This window comes from Dipodomys spectabilis, unplaced genomic scaffold (assembly GCF_019054845.1).
Source record: "Dipodomys spectabilis isolate Male_0828 unplaced genomic scaffold, ASM1905484v1 ptg000200l, whole genome shotgun sequence".
NCBI classification, from domain to species: Eukaryota; Metazoa; Chordata; class Mammalia; order Rodentia; family Heteromyidae; genus Dipodomys; species Dipodomys spectabilis.
The window spans coordinates 186,603-194,461 of NW_024870877.1; the positions used below are offsets into that span (position 1 = coordinate 186,603).

The following is a 7,859-nucleotide window of genomic DNA, read 5'->3' on the forward strand; positions in this document are numbered from 1 at the left end:
CAATGAGGACATCACATTAGCAGAGGTGTAGTATTTTTTACAATAAAGAAAAGCTATTCATGATGTGAAATAAGTGAATTTTCAGGTGTACCTTACAAGTTGGAATTTGTTGGGCTAGGATGACTTTATGGCATAAATATTGAGATTGCTTACTCTTGAATAATTATCACAGATGCTTCATAGTTTTATGCTCTATCAATTGTGGTTATTTTTCTTTTGACTTCTCAATCTGTAACACCTCATTGGAAACTGCATCTATTGAAGAATTACATAACATGCAAACAGGTATTGTTTTGAATTTCTCAGGAATGGAACGGTCAGAATTTGAAAATGAGTAGTTATTAGTCATAGGAATTTTGAAGAACACATATATTCTGTTCTCTTAACAACTTATTTACTTTTAAAAGTTATGGGTTTCCATAGAATTAAACTTTTTTCGGTTTTATGTGTGTAAAAGTACTAAATTTATTCTTTTTTCAAAATATTGGCAAGTATATTGTGACAATATTGTCTAGCTGGATAACATTCGAGTTGATGACCCTCTGATAAAGAAGGAGTAATTAATTCAAATTAGATGCCAAAGAGTAATGATTTTTAAAAGTTACTATATAAATAATAATACTATACCAATACAGTGAAATTTTATTTTATGCAGCTTACTTTTTAAATTTAATTTTATTGTCAAAGTGATGTACAGTGGGGTTACAGTAACTGTAAGGTAGTGAATAAATAACTTTTCAAATTTGTTATCCCCTCCCTCATTTTTCTAACAATTTTTCTTCACCTCAATACCCCTCACAAGTTGTAATGTATATTTCCAACATATTGTCTTGTGAGTATTACTAATGAATTGGTTTGCACTTTGTCCTTTGTGTCGCCATTTTCTTGTTCCTCTTCCCTTCCCTAATTAAGATAAATGTATACATAATGCACAGGGTACAAAGTCAAATACAGCAAGGGATAAACCATAGGGGAAAACCCAAAGAATATAGAAATCACTTAATACATTAAAAACAACAACCGCAAATAAAAATCTCTGATTCCATATCTTAGAGTTAATTTTGCTCAGTATCATCTTATATGGTCATATGTATGCATAACAAAGCCACTGGAAAATATTAGTTGCATGGACACTATATTGTGAAAACAACATGGTAACTGTTTTTGATGGTCAAGGTGGAATTAGGATTGGTGAATTCGTGGTTCTGATAAAGGAATTTCAAAAGAGTTTTAAAATTGTGACAGGTAAATTTTAATTTTTAACAACTTAGCTTATGAAGAAAATTTAAAATTGCCTGGGAAAATAGGGTTTCGTGCAAAGAAATCCATGGAGACTTAGTGGAGAGGAAGCAATGTGGGTGAAGATGGCTCATTTTCACACTAAACAAACAAACTTAAGAAACCTTCCTATAAATTCTGTAAGTTTCCGTGAGAATTGTGCTTACCCGGGAAATATACTCTCACTGTGTGAAACAAGGTTGTAGTGGAATTTAAATTCAAAGTTCTTAAAAAAAAAAGACATCAAAATTTGTGAATTGGCCTTTACTTAACAAACAGTAATTCTTTGAAAAAGATAATTTGGGTCAAAATATTTAGGGACAAAGTGCCCTCCACAATGAAAGAAGGCATTGGGCTTACACATTTCTGTTTATAATACTTTCCATGAGGTCTTTGCATGTGAAGCACTGAAACACAGAAAAAAATCTGATTAGATACTTCACACCAGTGATTTCACATTTCAAAGTGGCTCACAAAAAATAATACCCTTATTATCATGAGATAGTGAAAACGTCTCTTAGTACAAAAGCCTAAAAGTTTGGAGGTCACAAAATAATTGAGCAAATGGAAAAGCTTAGAAAACAGTGTTCTTAGAAGCCCTAGCTAAGTGTATTGGCTTCATCAGTGGAGGGAGATCAAAACTTTTTGATATAGATTGTCTTAATATTTGTGCTACCTAAAGTGATTTTATAGAGCCAATTTGGCTCACTACAATGCAGAACTGATTGAATGGAATATCAAAATAAATTCCATATCCAAATGAAGCAACTTAAAAGAGTTTTAAAGGAGAAACCATGAAGGTTTAGCAGTGGGGAAGGCCTTATAGTGCTTCAGCTTCACTAGACTTGAAGCCAAGAAGCTGTGATTAATTGGATATCAGGCAAGAGTTAAGAGGACATAGAAGTAGAACATGCAAGCATTGTCCTTTGTAACAGACACTGTCATCCAAGGCATGGGTGATTTAACTCTATTCTCCCCCATTCATCTTGTTGAGCAAATGCAAGACAAGAGAAAAATAATCTATTGAAATAATTTTGCAAAAATGACTTCGCTGTTCCTGATATGATATCTAAGGAGAGTCTAAAGAGAGAAGATAAAATGGAGTATTCTTCAGTTTCCCCTAAGCATCTTGTTAGCAAAATATAACTTTGAGTTAGAAGTGATTGAACCAAAAAGTGTTGGAGTACTTATTTTTGTTGGCACTTTAAACACAGAAGATTTTCAAAGTAAAAGAAAAAAGAATAGCCATATATTTGTGATCACAGCTTCTTGGACTGGTTTTATGGAGACAAAGTTTTACATTAGAGTTTGTCCTGATTAACATAAATGTTAGGTTTTCATGGCAACAAGTGCAAGGGGAAAGTTTATTGGACTCGCTTGAATAAGTAAGCAGCATGATAGAAAAAAATGGGGGCTGGGAAGGTGGCTCAGTGGTAGAGCGCTTGCCTTGCATGCCTGAAGCCCTGGGTTCGATTCCTCAGCACCACATAAGCAAAAAGAAAAAAGCTGGAAGTGGCGATGTGGCTCAAGTGGTAGAGTGCTAGCCTTGAGCTGAAGATCTTAGGGATAGCACTCAGGCCCAGAGCTTAGGCTCCACAACCAGACCCCCCCCCCAAAAAAAGGATGTAAAATAAATACACAATAACTAATATAGTAGGTTTAGGAAGGTTGCTCAATAGTTTAGTGCTTACCTTGCATGCATGAGGGCCTGGGTTCAATTCCTCAGCACCACATAAGCAGAAAAAAAAGCCAAAAGTGGCACTGTAGCTCCAGTGGTGGATTGCTATTCTTGAACTGAATAGTTGAGGGACAGTGCCTAGGCCCAGACCTCAGGCCCCATGACCAACAAAAACAAACAAATAAATGGGTCCTGGAAGGTGGCTCAGTGGTAGAGCGCTTGCCTTGCATTCATGAGGCCCTGGGTTCGATTCCTCAGCACCACATAAGTAAAAAGAAAAAAGCCGGAAGTAGTGCTGTGGCTCAAGTGGTAGAGTGCTTGCCTTGAGCTGAAGAGCTCAGGGACAGCGTTCAGGCCCAGAGTTTAAGCCCCACCACCAACAAAAAAGAAAAGAAAAGAAAAGAAAAAAATTGAAAATAATATTTAGTGAATTACTTTGACCAATTACTTTGTCAGAACAAAGAAGGAAATATATAATTCAAAATCATTGACTTAAAAGTATGAAGAGAGAGTAGTGAAGAGAGATGAAAGAAAGCATAGAGAATTGTTTTCTCTCCAGTGTAGTAACGGGTCCTTGATCTTGTTTATTTCATTCTATCTTCACAAGCTATCAAGTATGTCTCAGTACTGGAGTGTCCACTTCAGACAAAGAGAACTCGCAGAAGAAAGATAGTATTTGCAGCAGATGTAGGTGATTTATAACTTTAGACAATCTATTTAAATCTGTTCAAAATTCTCACCTACCGTAAACTTCCCTCTTTGAATATCTTTGTTTGCTTTTCCCAAAACTGCCTTCCATTAACAGCCTCATCATGCTCATACTCTCTAAAGATTGCTGTTTGGTTGTGATTTTTGTGTGTTCTTTAACTGAATTTCAAAAGGTTGTGCAAGTGTGTTACAATTAAATATGTCCATTTAATTGTCCAATGCCCCTGGATCAGATTCACTCCTTCTATCATTGTCAATCAACCCCTTCTCCAAGATTTATTTCAGATTTACCACTTCCTTTATCACATGTGTACATTGACTATTCTAGCTGTACTTGTCCCTTGTTCCATTTTTCATTCATTCTATGTCTTTACTATTATTCCTCTCTGCTTTCAACTTCCTGATAATTGTTCTGTTAAACTGTCTGTTAATACTTTGAAAGGTTTATTTTCATTCTTTGGAGATTCAATCCTGTATATACTTGAACTTATGTCAACTTACATTTCCATAATTTGTTCATCTGCAATAATAATGTGCAAGACTGGAGATGTGAAGCCCCTAGACTTGATTTTATTCTCATTCATTTGAAAGATTAATCTTTAGTCAACAAGAAAGTTTAAAAATGGCTTAGAATGTATTCCTAACTATCAGTTTTTATAAATGTCTATGTACAATGGTGTGTGATTATTTTACTTTCTATGGGATAATATTTTCTACTACCTATAAGTTTTGGAAAAAGAAGAAAATTAAAATTTACTACTATAGAGGAATATGATAGAAATAGAAGACAGATTTTATGTTTGTCACATCTCTGATGAGTATCCATATTCAAGACTTACTATGTTAGACTTATAGGGAAAACATAAAACAACGTATGATAAGGCAACTATTTGTGGCTTTTTAAAATGTACCTTATTAAGTGATGAAATTTACTTTATTAGCTAATGTTTGTGTTTGAAATTTGGGAGGTTGATCTATTTAACATATTTCTGGAAGGCACCTACTGAACAACACAAATGGTGGGTGGTATTATTTCTACACTTTAATGAGTGGTTGAAACAATGGCATTAGTGTTGGGTAAATAAATCAACTCTATTGTAACTTGCTCCCTACACTTGAAAAGCTTATAATGTCACTAAGTATCATCTATTTGTCAAATGTTATTTTGGCGATTGTGATATTTTAAAGTTTATTTGAAAAAAAAATACACTTTCAGGAGATTAAATGTTTTGAGAATGACAACATTTTATACCACAGAACCAAGTTTTACTGGAGTACCAAAGTTTTGAAGCACTAAGGATCTTCACAATTAATGTTTTTCTGGATTACATTTGACCTCTAAGTCAAGTTTTCCGGGCCTGGTTAGACCAATTACAGATCTATTTTTCCAGGTAATATTTTCTGGGCCCACTAATGCTGGACTGAAAGCTTTCATTAATCATTAGGGGAGGGGTATTAAAAATAATTTTGTGACACTTTGTGATGTTGTTCACTGATATGGTCTGGTCATCTGTAAATTGAAAATTTGAATTACAGTACTTTCTCTCAGAGTTTATGATCTCATCTTTCATTTTAAGTTCCCTTGCATTTCACAATTGCTTACTGCTAATTCCTTCTTCTCAAAGAATTGAGGCCCTAAAATATTATAGGAAATGAGAAATTAAGATGGGTCTTCAATTACATTCTGTTGGCATGTTGTATGGGCCTAGGTGAGAAGTCTTGCACCTGTTATCTGATGATGCAGGTAACTGGGACCTAGGATCCTAGGACCCATGGGTCCTGCAGAAGAATAATATCTTTTAGAGATCATATCAGCAAAATTTGGGTATAATCAGTAGGAATGCTTCAGAAATATGGAGAAAAACATTTTGGGACCAGCGAGTTAAAACCATGAACAGGGCAGAAGACTAAAATCCCTTATAGATTAGAGGAAAACAACATTTTTTTACCATGTGAATTCAGAAGACCAAGAACACTTAGAAGGTATCACAAGCTTATACTGAAGACATTACATTGATACTTTTTATATTCCGATATATATTCTAAACCTAATTATTTATTTTTTTATTTTATTTATTTTTTTGGGGGGGGTGTTCTGGTCGTGGGGCCTGAACTCTGGGCCTGGGTGCTGTCCCTCAGCTCTTCAGCTCAAGGCTAGCGGTCAAACCACTTGAGCCACAGCGCCACTTCTGGCTTTTTTCTTTTTGCTTATGTGGTGATGAGGAATCGAATCCAGGGCCTCAGTTATGCAAGGCAAGCGCTCTACCACTGAGCCACCTTCCCAGCCCTAAACCTAATTATTTATATTCCAATTCTATTCATTGGAATAAATAATTATCAATTTATTTATCAAATTATCAATTAATTCTAGTAAGTTTCACTGTGTGAAATATAAAATCAGCAAATATAAAATAAAATATATATCTATGTATAAAATAATAAAAAAACAGCACATGTTTTACATTGTTCTGTGGTGGTTAGGGTATTAAAGACAACTTTGTTTTAAAGTAATATTGCATTATCTCTACCACAGTATTTCGTAGAGCTAGACCTAAAGTTTTACCATTTGTGGATTTACAGTCTGGAGACAAGAGGAAACACTGTGATTAAAGCATTACTAATTTAAGGCCTAATATCGAGGAGAAACACATGGACTTCTCCTGGAGCTATGGAAATATTTGTTGATAGAAAGACAGTAGTGTAAGTTCCTTCCTGGTTGGAAGGTAGACAGACCATGACATTAGGTAATTATGCATATGAACAATTTTTCACCTTCTTGGCTTTAGCTACTTTTGAAATGGTAGGTATCATAAACAATTATATTTTGATAAAATACCTTCTGGTCTGAACAGTTCTGTCTGAACTGTTCATCTCTCTATGATCCCTTGTAACTAAGATTAGTTTTCTTCCAGTAAGACAAAGTATGATTTCAGGGTAAGATATTCTGGTTGGTCTGTTCCTACATGGAAGAAGGGTAAAGGGTCAGGTAGACATTTGTGCCAGTAAGACCTCATTTGGGAAATTTTAAGCTGGAGAAGTTTAGAAGTAGCTCTTAAGCAAGGTTTACTTTGGATCCATTAGCTCCACAAAGCTAACTCAGTTGGACAAATAAGTACTTGAAAAAGCCATCACTTTTGGACCTAGCTATAAATGCTTCAAAGTATGATCAAATCTAAAATGAAAAAGACAAAATAGTCAGTGACAAAAAAAATTGCAAATGTGAGCAATCGACGAAACAATATAATTTTTCCACTATATACACAATTTTAGGAAAAAACGATCAATAGTATTGTTAGGAACAATAAGGTTTCCTTGTTACAAATAGGCACGCAAAGATATAAGCCTATATGAAGATTGCATCATTAACTACTTAAATTTAGAGGATACTACATGCTTCAGCAGCACGTCTACACAAATTAAAACAATACAGAGATTAACATGGCATTTGCACAAGGATGAAATGAAAATTTGTATAGTATTCCATATTTTTCATTCTTCAGATGCAAGAAATGAAAAGCAGTTGTTAAAAAGTTGATTACATAATTACAAGAGTAACAATACATGTAAGTCCTAGAATTAAAGGTTAGTTTCATATCAGTGTATTAAATCTTCACATCAGAAATGCCTTTACATAGCATAACCTTTACAAAACTTTTGAAATTAGTTAAATTCTCATTTTATCCCAAAGAAATATACTAGTATAAGGACCTAGAAAAAAAAAGGAATCTTTAACTTTATATATGGAATGCAATCTTACAGGACACATTTATTAATGAACCTATGTATTACAAAACAATGTAGAATTCAAATTATATCTAGGAGAGAATGAAATAGATTATGGATATTATGCAAACACAGAATATAGAATATTTAAAAATATCCTTTTTTTCAGACAAGCACAAGAAATATCTTTAGTTTTTGTACTACTCATTTCAACAGATAAATTCAAATTATTTCTGATTTTAAAAAATCACAAACTCTGCAGAAATCATTATACATGTATACAAAAACAAACTCTTGAATATACTTTAACATCAAAATCAGACAATTCACTTGGAAGAATTCCCCAGAATTTTTACAGGAAGATATTGCTGTTATTTGGATTGTGAAAATATTTTCTATGGACACAAAGAATGGACTGGCACTTTCATGCAATTGTTTCGAACATATTTATAAGATGATTTCTTTGTTGCTT

At 33.8% G+C, this 7,859-nt stretch overlaps 1 pseudogene; it reads left to right on the forward strand.

The window, feature by feature from the left end:
• Positions 1-7,054: 7,054 nt before the first annotated feature.
• LOC122121988 lies at positions 7,055-7,154 on the forward strand (annotated as a pseudogene).
• The last annotated feature ends 705 nt before the right edge of the window (positions 7,155-7,859 follow it).